The sequence below is a fragment of the Hippocampus zosterae genome, chromosome 8 (assembly GCF_025434085.1).
Source record: "Hippocampus zosterae strain Florida chromosome 8, ASM2543408v3, whole genome shotgun sequence".
Classification (NCBI taxonomy): domain Eukaryota; kingdom Metazoa; phylum Chordata; class Actinopteri; order Syngnathiformes; family Syngnathidae; genus Hippocampus; species Hippocampus zosterae.
Genome location: NC_067458.1, coordinates 14,879,035 through 14,894,747, shown reverse-complemented (window position 1 = coordinate 14,894,747; position 15,713 = coordinate 14,879,035). Strand labels below are relative to the sequence as shown.

Below are 15,713 nucleotides of genomic sequence, written 5' to 3'. Positions count from 1 at the left end.
CTCAACACTCTGTCTGTCGCTTCACTCTCACTTTTTTTACAACTTAAACCTGAGTACTTTTGGCAGTCCTGCCCGTTTTCCCGCTCCCTCAAGAGCACCACACCTGATTCAAATCATCAGGATGGCTCTAATGCCACTTCAGAGCTGGCTGATGAGCTGATCATCTGAATCAGGTGTGTTGCACCCGGGTGAACTGAAAAACAGGCAAGACTGCGGCCCTCCAGACCTGAAGCTGGACATGCCTGCTGTAGTGCCAGGAGAAGCATTTTCATGTGAACTAGTTTCTGCACATAACACACTGAAAAAGTGCATGGGTGCACATGCACTCTCGTGTTTGTATGCGTGATTGTGCAGTAGTGGGTCAATTGCGGGAGTAGATATTTGCTCAGAAAACATTGGCCACCCCTAGTCCAAATGTGTTGCTCCATCGTTTGTGTGCAATTATTTGTTATTTAAAGTGTTAAAAGATGCAGAGGTGGTCAAGCCATCAATAAGCTGTATTTCACTGTGCACCCATCCATATGGGGCAAATCCATTCGTCGTCTGTGACAGCCATTCGGCATCAAGAACTGATTATCTACGTCACACGCAGGCACCTCACATGCAGACATGCAGCAAAATAAAGAAAAAAATTCCATAGACAAAACACACACACACACAGACAATATGGTGATTGGTAAAATCAAAACAATATGGGACAATGTCATTGCGGTCCTAGAGATTTTTTTTTCTTTTTCTTTTTGCTTGTGCAGTGCTTGCATGTCACTTAATACTGCTGAGTAAAATTCTCAATGCAGCTTGGCTGTTGCCAACGATTCGAACAGACAGGGCCCTGGCTGCTATACTGATGGCAGCTCACTGACAAATTGAGGACGTCCTGCTTTGATAACACGGTAGCACAGATGCTATTCATGAGCTATTCTGTGGCTTTTCCCATTGTTTCACAATGTTAAGATGGAGAATTTTAGTGATGTGTTTGTGGTTTAAATACACAGCATGTAATTTTCTTCACATTCTCACTTCAACTGCAGGTGGTAAGAAACTGTTGAAGCCTCTTTTTTGAGAAAGTCACTATCTGCTGAACACTTTCTCATTGTGCAGTGAGTTGAGTTGTGCTTACTGCCACGACACAGAGCTCATAGGTCAAAGAAAGAAAAAAAAACACTTCACAAGGGTCACATTCATTCATTCATTCACACACTACAGGGATAATGATTGCTAGTCAGGCACACTGCTGGGTCAGGTGAACTAGCTAACCCAAAGCTTAGTCCAAAAGGGATGGAGACAATGCTGGGTATCCAATGCTGGGTTATCTATCCATCTATCCATCTATCCATCTATCCATCTATCTATCTATCTATCTATCTATCTATCTATCTATCTATCTATCTATCTATCTATCTATCTATCTATCTATCTATCTATCTATCTATCTATCTATCTATCTATCTATCTATCTATCTATCTATCTATCTATCTATCTATCTATCTATCTATCTATCTATCTATCTATCTATCTATCTATCTATCTATCTATCTATCTATCTATCTATCTATCTATCTATCTATCTATCTATCTATCTATCTATCTATCTATCTATCTATCTATCTATCTATCTATCTATCTATCTATCTATCTATCTATCTATCTATCTATCTATCTATCTATCTATCTATCTATCTATCTATCTATCTATCTATCTATCTATCTATCTATCTATCTATCTATCTATCTATCTATCTATCTATCTATCTATCTATCTATCTATCTATCTATCTATCTATCTATCTATCTATCTAGCTAGTTATGTACAATATACAGTATATTAATAATGAAAAAAAAAGTAATTGTATTTAATTGTTTTCTGTATTTTTTTTTTCATATATCCATTACATTTTGAATGCACATACAGCATAAAATATTTAGAACGTTTCCGGGTGGTGGGCAACAAGTCCGTATTTCGGCTTCCTGTATGTGAACATCCAGGTGTCCTCAGATGAACTTGGTAATTGATGCCGTTGTTGCTTTCCTGCACTCTTACGTCAACTGAAATGACTTTCAAACAAACAAACATAATCTCTTCCATCCCTCTTTCTTGCTCCTTCTTCCCCAGTGGCTTGCCTTCTCTGCCTTCTCGGGTTCTAGCCATTAGCTAATAGGCAATACATCCACCGCGATCAGATTTGCAAGGAGATAAGCTTATAGCAGGCTTCAGTGCACCTCTGCCACTTCCTCCCGTGCATCATCATCGATTTCTGTCAGAGCACTAAAGCCGGATCATTTTTTTCATATCTTCGTTGTTCTTAAAGGGGGAGGTGAGCCCTCGAAAGATCGCCTGGCTTTCAACTAGTTTTTCAGACAAAATCCCCAAAGTCGACTCAAATCTGCTTAGGCTCACGATGGCTTATTCTTTGATTGTGCATGAAATGACACAAAGGCAAAATTGCATTAAGTCATGGCAAAGTAGATTATTGTTAATGTGAAAATGGCTGCTCCTTTCATCAGTCACATGTGCATGCAGACTGGGAGATCTAATGAGCAAAATAATCAAGTCCTGACTCTCCAAAACAACTGTAATGACTACATAATATGCAGTAACACAATTGCTGACTAAAACTGGGCAATGTCTTCCTAAATAATGGCGCCAGACATCATATTGTTGTCCATAGCATGTAAAATTATTAATGATTTGCTACTTTTGTCGTGGACAAACGATTTGAATAAAGGAGACTGGGCAGAGGATTCACCTTATTAGGCAAGGTGGGAAGTTGCACTATAAATCACAAGTAAACTCACAAATTATATTCTCGTGCAATTAAAGCTTGGTTGTCTTAATCGTATGATTCCTTTTTGGAAATATGATGACTTTTTTCTTTTTATTGTTTGCAGCATGGCCTAAATAATCCTTTGTATGATATATTGCTATATCATTAGGAAATATTATTTAATGAGGGTTAAAAAAAAGAAGTATTGCTTATAGTTTTTGATGGATGAAGCTGGACACACCAGCCAATTCACAAGTTTTCAAATGAGGGAGAAGTTCGACCTGTGATATTTCATCTGGAACTGTGCACCCTGACTGTCGTTAGCCTTCAAGCAACTCTATAAATATGAACATTTTCAGTTTTCTGCTCTTCTCTCTCTCTTTTTTTTTTAATTAGCGTTGACACTTTTTGTTATGCCAGGCAGGTTTGAACAGGGCCTTTTTATTTTTTCTCCATCTCAACACTTGCGAGAGCAGGGTGACATATCGCCGTTAGATCAGGATGACATGCCTGGTGACGTCATTGGATTCAAATATGGATATTCTGGCATGCAGGAAACCAGTGCACTACTGTGTATCGTAAAACAAGGCACATATGTGGAAAAGGTATTCTGTACATAAGTAAAAGACTTGTGTAAAAAAAAATCCAGTAAAATTACAGGTACTGATTTAACTGCTTTACTTTAAAAGTATCGACTGAAATATCCTTAAGCGTAGAAGTAGAAAATAACTGTCAGTTACATACATTTAGTAATGAAAACAAACAAACCAAAAGGTTTCCCTCTTTTTTTTTCTTAACTTCAATCATGCTACAAAGAAACACCAAGCTACTTTCTGTCAGGATAATCATTACGAAACTGAGAACAGGACCTATGTGGGAGGGGGGGGGGAGCCATTTACATAAAGCTGTTATCATAATGACAGAAAAAAATACTTGCATGCAGTGTGGTATAAAGATATTTGAGTAAAAGTAGAATTCTCCATCTCCATCCCTTTTTCTCAAGTAATATTCGCCATCAGTCGAAATTTTGCTCAAATCTAGCGCAAAGTGCTTGAAGTCTTTTCACAGATACGCACTGGTAGAAATGGACGTTTGCGCCATTGTGGCAGTGAACACAGCTGACTTGATTCGTGCCCAATCAAAGCGGCTATCCTCTTCCCTCAGCGCTGGAGAGGTATATGCTCTACATGGTGTCAGGACCACTTCTAAGTAGTTGCACACATAGTGCAATGCAGTTTTGGTGAATTTGACCTCGGGGACATGTGTTTGGTATCAGAATATATTTACATGTATGACAAAATGTTAGTGCACCAGATTTAAATAAAGGTAATAAGAGTCGCTGCTTTCATTGGTGACAGCTGTGTTCATGCCTACGATGGTGCAAGCTGCCCTTTTTTTGTTGATTTATGCACGTTTGGGAAATGACCAAAACATGGTCCAACCTTTCTCCTCTCAGGTGCACGCCGCTCACTGTGCCCAAGGTGTTGAGTTACTTGAGAAAACGCCCATTCAGCAAAAGGTTGTTTGTTGCCACTTCAGGAGGTAGGATGGAAATATAAAAGGGTGAGGCAATGCAGCACACTAGCACACTTAGCTGGATTAAGTTCATTTTTGACGTGTCTAAGAGCCACTTGTCACAGAGAGCGAGAGAAAGAGAGAAAACAATGTTAAAGATTCTTCGAAGCTACCATTTCAAATTAGCTAGATTTTCCTCGCTATATAAATTATGTGTGGGTGTGGCAACTTGTCATGCCCCCAAGCCACATATCACACCCTCGTCAGGCTTATTGTTTCCTTGGCAACAGTGTGTGGGGCACAAGGGACAGGGAAATTATGCAGTAAATATTATAGCAAGAATTTACAGTGTCAAAATACTGAAGCGCACCAAAAAATGCATATGGGTTTAGTTTATACATTTCAATTTCAGGATTTAGTCACGTATTAAATTTAAAATAAAAATCGGACAGTGAGCAATGAGAATTAGTGACTTTACAACATGGACGGATGTTGTAAAGTTTACAACATCCGTCCATCCGTTTTCTAATCTGTTTATCCTCACATGGGTTTGCGGGCGTCCTGAAGCCTATCCCAGCTGACTTCGGGCAGGAGGCGAGGTGCACCCTGAACTGGTTGCCAACCAATCACAGTGCACACATAGACAAACGTTCACTCACGCTCACACTCACACCTAAGGACAATTTAGAGTGTTCCATGAACCTGTTGTGCATATTTTTGGAATGTGGGAGGAAACCGGAGTACCCGGAGAAAACCCACACAATAAGGCCAGAGCCTGAATGGACCTCTGCCGCTCTGCTCTGTGAGGTGGACATGGGGACCAGACCTGCTGCCTCTCTTTACAACATTGTATTTATATAAAACATATAGTCAAATGATCCTACCGGATAACATGGTCATGAATATAAAATATAATGTGGTCGATCACACCCAGCAAACAAACACTTGAATTACAGGCGTGAGAGGGCAGAACAACTCCCTTCATTCACACTCAATCTTTTTCTCATTAGTTCCAACACTCCAACATCAACGTGCACACACACACACACACACACACTTACGCACACACTGACTCCTTGGTTTCCACGCTTTGTGTTTTCAAATGTGCCTGCAGGTAATCATTCAAGAGTTGAGTTATAGCTTCTAAATTAATTTTCTGTCTCATTATCATTATTTCACAAGGCTTTAATGACAGCACATTAGATCTACAGCCTTGATGATAAATGTTATCTGTACTTTTTGAACTTCAATTTCACATTATTATTTAGTCGTTCATTCCTCGGGCAACAGAACTGACGAGTACATAAGTGGGCAGAAATAATACGTTCCGAAGTCCAATTTAAACTGAACATTGCTGTAACATGACACTTGAACATTCTTCGCCTTTAATTTGCAGATATGATATAAAAGCAGACTTAACTCACTCAGTCTTAATGTCAATGGCCTAATGCAGAGGTGATTCACTGCAAAAACTCGACTTTAAAAAGCACGGAAATGCAAATGAAATTGGGGATTGATTGCTTAATTGAAACAGAATTCCGCGACTGTAGAAAAGGAAAGAAAAATAAAATCACAGAGCAAAAACATATTCCAAACACATCTGAGAAGCTGAGATATTGTCTGATGAATTCAACAAACAAACAACAAAAAAAACATACTTGCAGTGAAGGACGGTGGTCACCGCATCATGAACTTGGGCTATTTTTCGACAGACCTTTGACCAGATGAAAGGAAAAACAAATAGCAGTCGGTGATAGAATAAAACCGTCAGGCTTCTGATAGATTTCACCCCAAAAAAAATCTTAGTAAATAAAATGTTTGGAAAACCTTCTAGAACTTCTGGAATTTATTTAGGGTTAATAAGACCCATTAAAGAAAGTGTAGAATCACATTTAACATGAGTTTGAATGTAACACAACCACATCTCCACTTATGCACGCTTGTGCATCAATCTGACTTCAGAATTTTTTTTCAAATGGAATTTGTAGGTCACATAAGGTTGGAAAAATGTTTGGATTTAAATAAATTAGTCTTTTTTTTATATCACAAGACTTGCAGCAAACAAGGGTGCGGAGACTTTTTGTATCCACTGTAGCTCCATGTAAATCCATGTAATCATGGTATTCCTTACTTTTAGCAGATATTTTTCGGGGGAGGGCTGGCGAGAAGAAATATCTTGGCAGATAATGAAAAAGCATGTTTTCCTTGATTTGAGATATTTAATCTTGATTGAATGTTAATTTTTTTCTTCTTGCATCTTCTCTTAACTCCCTTTGTATTTCTTTTAGAATTTTACTGGCAAAAAAACAAAAAAACAAACAAATGACATGCTGGTGTGATGTCACACATGACTGGTGTTTGACATTTTGTCTAACTTTAGTGGCTTTTTTATCCTATGATAATTGTGGTGAAATTCCCAACTGTACCCCTTATCCAGTACTCTCGAAAACTGGACATGGGCCTGCTTATCAGTTCTACTGTTAATACTTGGGTTGAGCAGGGTGGGCCGGGGAAAGTTTCCCTCGAAACAAAATAAACAACTTATCATAACATATTCTCTAATCTTGCTCACAGGATGTGTGTGAATTTTTCTTTGCCTCCTCTTACTGGCCCATCCCAAAATGTCATCGCCATCTTTAAAGTGGGGTCAACCATGCCGTGGCACCTCCAAAATGGAACACAATTTATTTCATGAAGCTTTGTCGTTGGATTTCAAGTTGATCAAATTTCAAAAGCTTCCCAGTTGGAAATAATTTAAGATGAATGAAATGTACAAGCACATTTACCCTCTTAACTATGATACGAGTATGGCTAAGAATGTAACTATGAAGCACAGTAGAATAAAAACAATACAACAGAAGGACTAAATGCCAGTCAATTGTAGGGCAAACACATATTTTCACTCACAGCCACACCAATGGACAATTTTGAGTCTTCAATGAATCTAAAGTGTAAACACAGGAAGACCAAGACACAGATTGTAACCCTCGGACCCAAATACTTTGCTAATTTTGTGCTAATCAGTCAGACTCTGACCCGTGTTGCATTAATTTCTATGATTATTGTCAGCTGCTCAGTCATAAATTGTTAGCTTGGTGCATTAATAATTCCCTTGTTATCCATAATTCATCAGAGAAAAATAAAAGATCCTGATGACCTCATTGGTTCTGTTCCATAGTTAACTTCAAATCAAAGACATGACACAAACATTGCACCATAAGAAAAATAACAAAGGAGGTGAAAAGAGATATTAATAAGAGAGAAAGCAAAAAAAGGTCCAAAAACTGTGTGGCGCCACTCCATGCTTACATGACTGCATTACTCACAGGGATACAACTCAGATTCTTGTGCTTTAAAGAGTACACATAAGGTGTGTCAGAAAGGTTCCAGGACTGCTGTCATGAAAGCTGGATTTCAAATCCAAACTACAAACTCTCCCCTTCAAAGTCATCCCATGTATGGACTCTAATACACTTTCCTTAGCTTCCGCTGCCACATTGCTTTGAGATTCTCCACAGCGCCGGCATCATGACCAACTTAATGTCATCATTACATTGGTACATTTTATTAAATATTTGGTTAATTAATTATAATTACATTGATTATTAGTCATATTACAAAAATATAATTAGAATATTATAATATAATTATTTAAAGTACATATATACATATACACACACACACACACACACACACGCACACATTTTTTTGTACCTTGTCCACTAATTACTCAGTCAATCTGTCATTCTAAAAATCAAATTTGGCCATTGAGCACAAAAATTACGCCCATCCCTTCCCTTTAGGGTGTTCCGGTGTCTTCTTGGATGCATTGTAGAGTATTTTGTGTTGAATTTTCTCCAAGTGCTTTTGGCTCCCAAGTACATTTCCATCCACTGAGCAGGTGGCTTCCTGTACACGGTCCAACATGGTGTAACTTCCTGCCCATCTCTGTTTTCCTCACATGACATCATCAGATCCACTTTCAAGCAAAGTCCTATGTGTCTCCTGTGTCTGTGTTTTCCAGGTCACAGCTGTTGGATGGAGCACAAGAAGATCAGGAGGATCGACCGCCATGTTTGGCCGTGGTGGGGAGGGTTCCTGGCACCGTGATTTGATGCAAAAAGACAAATAAAATCACATTGCCAGGGATTTCCACTTCCCCATGGTTCAGTGGGCGCACCCCATTTGGTTAGGTCACACAGTGTCCCAAAGAAAAACCCAGCCACAACTGGGTTAACCAACACAAGAGCTGTTTTAAAAAGTCTGCCTTTTTTTAACCCCAGAAATGCAGTCATGTGAGTTCGTACATTAATCACAGAAATGGACAAATGTTGAAAAATGCAAGTGACTAAAAAGAGGCACAGGTGAAATCCTGCATTTGCATCTATCATGTTGCTCGTTGGTCATTCATATTTCATCGGAGGAACGCAAGAAGAAAAATAGCTCTTGTGCTTTTCTAGGCCACTGCAAACAACAACCAAAGTTTACCATTATTATCACTCTCAAGCACAAACTGATGTTTTGATCACTGCTCATTACGCACATGGAATTTGTGTAGGAAAAAAAAATCATTGTTAACTCACCCCGCTGCATGATCATCACTCAGGATTATCCTCAAAGGATCTGCGAGAATCTGGCCTTTGCTGAGTTTGATTGCAAGGGGTGAAATAATCAAAATTGCCCTGATTGTTCATATGTATACCCTCAGCTAGTTAGTTGGCGGAATTGAACGAAAACTACACAATCCATTTCTTTACTCATGAATCAATATTATTTTAAAAATTGGAGATGATAGCAGATAGTCCAGATCAAAAAATAAACAGACAAAACATAACGATCTCAAAACGGGCTGCACAACAAAACACAGACTACAAAAATTTGCAATAAAATGAATCATGGATAAGATTTCCAAAAATGTAGTGCATATGTCAAATGTGTATGGATTATCAACGTGAAAAATGTAGACGCATCAGATACATATATGATTTACAGTATATCCACATCCAAAAAAGGCAGAATTTGAAAAAAAATATTAGGATATTTTACTGTTCACATTCCATGAAAAAATCTAGATACACATTGCATAAGGGCAAAAAAAATTGGAATTGAGCTGCAGTGTGGTAAAAAAACAAAAAACAACCTCATTGTGTTTGGCTGTTTGTACCTGAGTTGAAATGTGCATTACTGCCACCTACAGGTCTGGAGTTGAACAGTATGACAACGTTTCAATTGTTTAAGATTGTTTGGCATCACGTGCGCCATCCTAGGTATTTTCAATCAGCCAGACCTTTCGATACAGCTCTTGTATTGGATCTCATTTGATTGTTTAGATGTACCAAATGTCGCCGACAAATGTATGTTAAAGCAAAAAGAGTGGGACTATTCGGACTTGTGAAAAGAAGGTGAGGAATGTCCAATGCATGCGTGTGAGGCCCAGCCACTTGCTAAAGGCACAGAGCTTAGCTAATTGGTGAGCATTGATCCCTTCTATGTGTTGTTCACAGTGGCTAAGTTCAGTGCCTGAGGTGAAATAGTCGATTCGACTGAGAGGATTTGTTCTGGTGAATGGAAAGAACTTGATGATCTCAGACATGAAGACAGGAGGAGGAGGAAGGAGGTGGAGTGAGACCAAAGGGAGGAAGTGATCCAGAGTGGGAACTGTACTTGATTTAAATGTGACTGCACACCATTTGTGCATGCATCTGACAAAAATGATCACACATCATGGACATTTTAAAGCTTATCAGGATGAAATTGGATTACAAAAAAAAGACAAGTGCTTTCACACTTGCAGGAATGTGGCACTGAATCTTGCACTTGTCTGGGCATGTTCGTGTTCATGTGAGATTGATGTCTCTGGGCAGCTGTGCCAGTATTAAGTTGCCGCACGCTAGTCTCCAGTGAACAGGAAACCAGCAAGTTTTAATTATTTGAGAATCAAATCAGGCAATCAAATATAAGGAAAGAATAGGCAACTCAATGTTCCATCCATCCATTTTCCACAGCACTTTGTCTTCATTTTTGTTGCACGTGAGCTAGAGCAAGCAGACTGGTCACCCGGGCACATACAGTAGAGATCAACAAGTTTCAAAATTGGAACCTCCCAACTGTGAGGCAGACTTGCTTCCCACTAGCTCACCGTGCTGCCTAATGCAATGTTAAGAGTGCTTATTAAAGCCATACATTGTCAGACAAACGTTTCCGTTGCATTGAGTAGTCTGCAGTGTGTTAAGCTCCACCATTTCGCGACGGCTGGCACTCCAGAACAGAAAAACACAAAACAATGAAAGGGCAAACAAGAGTCTTTAAAGGGAACTTTATAACAGAACATTTTTCATTGTGTGACCGTTATTAGATGTCTCAATAACCTTTTCACATTTTTAAATGGCGTCATAAGAGAAGTTAACTGTAAAAATAAATCAGAAAATAAACTAAAATAAAGTCAAGCCACTCGCCCTTCGAAAATGTTCAACAGGCACTATGAGGAGGGAATAGGATGCTGTTGTGCTGAAGTCTTAAAAGATATGTCATAGATGATGGTGCTTTGAATTCCAACTTTTTTGTTCAATGCATATTTTCCCCAGACTATTTCACCCTTTCAGGGACAGTGGTCACTACAGTGGACAGCTTATCGTGTTATCAAGTCACAGGTTATCATTATTGATGCACGAAAGGGTTAAGGTTCAACTCCACTCTACTGTATTCACAAAATGTAGTCCTCTGAACAGTCACTCCCTTTATGAGCATAAATTGCTTCATTGCAGCTCGGCGGTCTCGGTGATGAGTTTTAGCATCTTATCCACAGGCTAATAAATTATTTAGTGCATGCAAAAGGCTAGAACTCCTTCAGCGATGGCTCCTTTTATTTCTATGTTCTCTTTCATTGTGCTCAAAATCGATACGGTTACTTGACCCCCATAAGGAATCTCTGCCGGCAGCTGCTCAAGGCTTTAAAAATCTGCTCCGGTCTACCACAAAAACATGTGTCGTAATGTCGGAGGAATGTTGGGTAACGCTGATAGCACTGGCTCGCTGTGATAAACAACAAAAAGGTCAACCTGAGACAGTTGCTTCATCCGTGGAGCCATTGTTGCCGCATTCCGCCAGCCGGGGTAGAAAATCAATGGTTGATGATATTTCCAGTATTACATGTAACCTGACATCGCAAGTCCCACTGAAAGGAATACTGAGATTTTGACATCCAACCAAAATGTCAAAGAAAGAAATCAGTCGGGGACATGATGTTGGCTAAAATATTACAATCTACCATAGCGCAGTCCATTGTACCATAGTACTTTAATGTGCCGTGGTGGTTTATATTATTATTATACATATTTACTGCTCATAATGCTACTGTGATATTACATCTGTTAACTGGTTGTAGGAGGAACCCAGAGATGCCCAGTTTAGATTCAACACTGCAACGTTTTGACTGTTGTGTGGCAAACGTGCTACAAATTCACTGTACTGCAATGTGTTTTTATATAGCATGAGATGTTTCTATAATTCTGATATGATAGATGTAGTATGAAAGGGGGAGTTGGAATTTTCCCAAAAAATAGCAACAGCAACAACAATGACAACATTTTTGTCATACCTGTTTAGACAGACATAAGATAAATACAAATACCGGTAGGTAAAAAAAAAAAAAGTGTGAAAACGGGACTTACTGCACTTAGGCCAAGCTAACTCTGGGTTATTAATTTCACCCAATGCTGATGATAATGATTAGCAGTCGTTCAATAAATTGATTTCCACAATGAGTGTCCCATGTTGGCGTCGTATTTATGAATACAGTAAAACACCATGAGGTCCACCACGTACTTCAGCGCTGAAACTCTCTGACTGCACCTCGATGAGTTTTTTTGAAGTTTTTGTCACCAAATCGCGAGATGCACCAAGGGGCGCAGTAGGTACATCCAGTGAGGCATAGCGTGTCTACCAAATTCACAAACACAAACAAAATGAGACCGTTGCACGAAAATGAAGATGCACCCATTATTTGTGCAAAGTGCAGACCACTTTCTGTCACCAAATTATCAGGTGCGTCGAGGGTGAGGCTGCTTTGTGCGCTGGCACGCCCATACAGGCACAACACAGCCCCAGACACGCCAGGCTAGAGATGAGCTGGCAAGTTACGCCCACTTTTATGCCGAGCGCATGCTAGTCTACCAAAATGGGGCCCAAAACGTTAGCGCTTTAAAGTTGTATGTTTTGCTGTCTGTGACACAAAAAAAAAAATCTTTTTAAATTCTCAAATGGGCACAGCCCATGCACCAAATGCCCTCCAATGTCTCTCAGCATTCATATAACATTTCCTTGTGCATCATCAGACATTTAAGGGCAGTTTTCTATTGTTTTTATATTTGACTGAATTATTCAAATCTTGTCAAATTCTAGCAAGCCTACAACTGGCAACACACAAAGCACTGTGCGGGCTGTGCCCTCCCGTGCCTACTGAACTGGTATCAGTGTTTTACCAAAAAACTGGCTCAGTTCAGCAGGAACAGGAGTGGAGCCTAATCTCAAGAAGGAATGACCTCACCGGCGTCCAACGAGCGAGACGAACAGCATTTGGATCACAAGCTCCCAACCATCACATCGCACTGCGCCACGAGTTCTTGGCCCTGATCAGACCCAAGATGACAGCACTGAGGCCACAAGTGTTCACAAGGCCGTTGCAGCTGCAGATGACTGTCACAGCAGCTATGAATGTTTCATGAGCTGAGTATTTTGTTCCTTGATAGGTAGCATCTGCACACTTGCGTGAATACTGTTACATATAAATGTGGTTGATTTGCTTGCTCTCATGTTTTTTTCAACATCTTTCCCCAGGCGAGACAAAATCTCACTGCGCTCTTTGTTTCTGGATGGTTTTCTCAGTTTTTGAGCCTGGTGATTCTTAAAGCGTGGTACTTACCACTGGTGGTATGCAGGCTCCCTCTCATGATAACTGAAAAAAATCACTGTCTAAGTACAGTTCAGTTGTATTTAACTTTGGTCCAATACATTTGAATTTCACAACAAGTCGTCGGCAACTTTATTGAGTGTTTTCTTGTAAGGCTTTCAAACGGGTCATTGTGCCACATTGCATCATTGAAGTATTGGCCATTGTCCCACTTTTTGTTCAACTACTAAGGCGTATGATATCCGGGTGCTTTCTCTGTGTGTATTTCTGTTCACTTCATGTTTTGTCAATTCAAGTACAGTATTGCCAGACAATGCTGTTACTGGATGCAGCACTTCCTTGAGTGAATCTTTTCCGCAGCCGAGCACATACACTGACAGAATGACTGTTTATTGTTGAGCTGCAGTATAAATTTAGTTTTTTTTCACTAGAAGGTGTGAAGAGGCTACTGTATATAACATGACTTGTAGTGACTTAAATGTTATTACACTCAATCAAAGAGAAGAGTGATGTTTAATGTCAAGGTATCCATTTTATTTTGGGGGTTCTCTGACTGTAAATCAGGCAGATGTATTTTTTGGTTTAATATTTTGGATTAACTGGAGTGACATGGTTTTCTATGGGAAATACTGATTTGGTTTTCATACAGTTTGGTTTTAGTCCGATGTTCCACTTAGGACTATAGACTTTCTCACTTTTAATGAACACTAGGGCCTATTATGCCACTGCACTTTAATGTTGATCATAATGCTGGTAATTGGAGAGTCAAATAGTGTATTATTTGTTTAAGTGGATCTGTACTTGTAAAGAGTTTCAGAAACACTGCTATAACCCTTTTCAAACTATTAAAGGCACAGACTGAAACCTCGAAATCATGGCAAATTAATTCATACAGAATGTCTGCCATGTCTGTGTAATTTATGCCACCGAACAGTCCATCTTGAGTGGCCGGGGAAGCGTGCCTCCGTCGCTTCCGCTCTGCTCATGAGATAAGTCGCTGCTGCCAATGGAAAGGGCTCCATCTTGATTTTATAACCCATAGGAAACTAGAAAGTCATTAGCAGTAAAGATGAATATGCGCTTATCCTGCTTCCCCATGCAGTGTGCCTGAGGAGTTATTATCTTTTATCATGTAGACGGCACAACGGCATCGTTCGGTAAGGTAGCATCATCACAAGCCAGTTATTAAGATTTAAGATTATGGTTGAGCAAGCCATGACGTCATGGCGCTGACCAAAGGTCATCTAGCACTTTCAAAGCATCCAATCAGAATGATCTGATGTCGGATCTGCTGACGTTTTGTTCAGAGGTTGCTATATCATGCTGTGATGTATTAACACACATTATGACCTGCCCAAGGACAGCAACACTGAGCATTCGTGCACAGTTTTTAAAAAAAGTTATTTCCATCTACTTTGTGTGTCGTTTGAAATTCTCTGGATAGCGTCGCTAAGATTGACAGCTGAGTCTGACAGCCATGTTTAATTTGATCTTTAATTTGGATCTGGCTCGTTTAGGTGTTAATACATCAAATAAAGTTGCAATGTTTTGAAAAAAAAGGTGTCATTGTTTTTATTCTATAACAGTAGGAAGCTAGTTAAAAGCTGTTTTAAACAAGGGGGAGGCAAGAATCACAAAAGCAGATATTGAGTTAGTATGTAAAGTTATGCATGTAACTTGTCTTCAATGGATTTCTTGTGGTGAAATAGACATTGAATAGCAAATGCGGGAGATGAATGGTTTGTGTGATGCGATGGGGAAAAAAATGGATCCACTGAAGAGTCAATGAAATCAATAAAAGCTTGTTTTCCACGCGTGCTTTTTAGATCTTCGCTGTGGTATCATCAAAAACATGACGACAATTTAGGCTCTCTTGTTTTCATGCAAACAGACACATGCACACTCGTGGTTTTCTCCTTTTGGTCTCCATGGTAATCTCACATTGCGTTTCATCTTCAGGGCCTCAAAGGCTGACCGTATTTCACCATGGGGCTGTTTTATGGAGCCCGAGCTTCTCTCTTCTGTTCTTCGGTTCATTCTGCATCTGTGGTGGGTGGCTGTGGGAAAGAGAGGGTGGTGGTTTGTTCTGGCCCCTTCCTCTGACCTGGACTGGTCTCAATGAGGAGGAACATCTGCAAAGAGGAACGTCTCTTCAGGTACACTGGAAAAAAAAAAGCTAAAAGTAGATCTCTGCATGCCATGACACATTCACAGTCATCTTGTTTTATGTTGATACTGTATGTATATGTTTGTACATTCTGCATCTATAATTCATCCATTCATTTTCTAGAACGCTTGTCTTCAGTAGGCTGGCAGATGAACGGAGCAGGACCTGAGTTTCGGCTCTTGTATTCATTCTGATCAGATTGTGCAGTGATATGTAATGAAGTTTAAATTGTGTGGGAATGAAAATCCAGCTCAATTTTTGTTTATGTGTCCTCAAGTTGTACCTTGTAAATTAACGTACGTCTGTGTGATTTCTCTTAATATGTCCCAGGCAGGGCTCCAGATCACTGCAAAGATC

General features: G+C 39.6%; 1 long non-coding RNA gene across 1 annotated transcript; it reads left to right on the top strand.

Annotated features, from left to right (window-relative positions):
• The first annotated feature begins 8,944 nt into the window (after positions 1-8,944).
• Positions 8,945-14,061, top strand: LOC127605441 (uncharacterized). Its single transcript, XR_007963598.1, has 2 exons — positions 8,945-9,683; positions 9,786-14,061. It is a non-coding gene; the product is annotated as an uncharacterized LOC127605441 (long non-coding RNA).
• Positions 14,062-15,713: the final 1,652 nt, after the last annotated feature.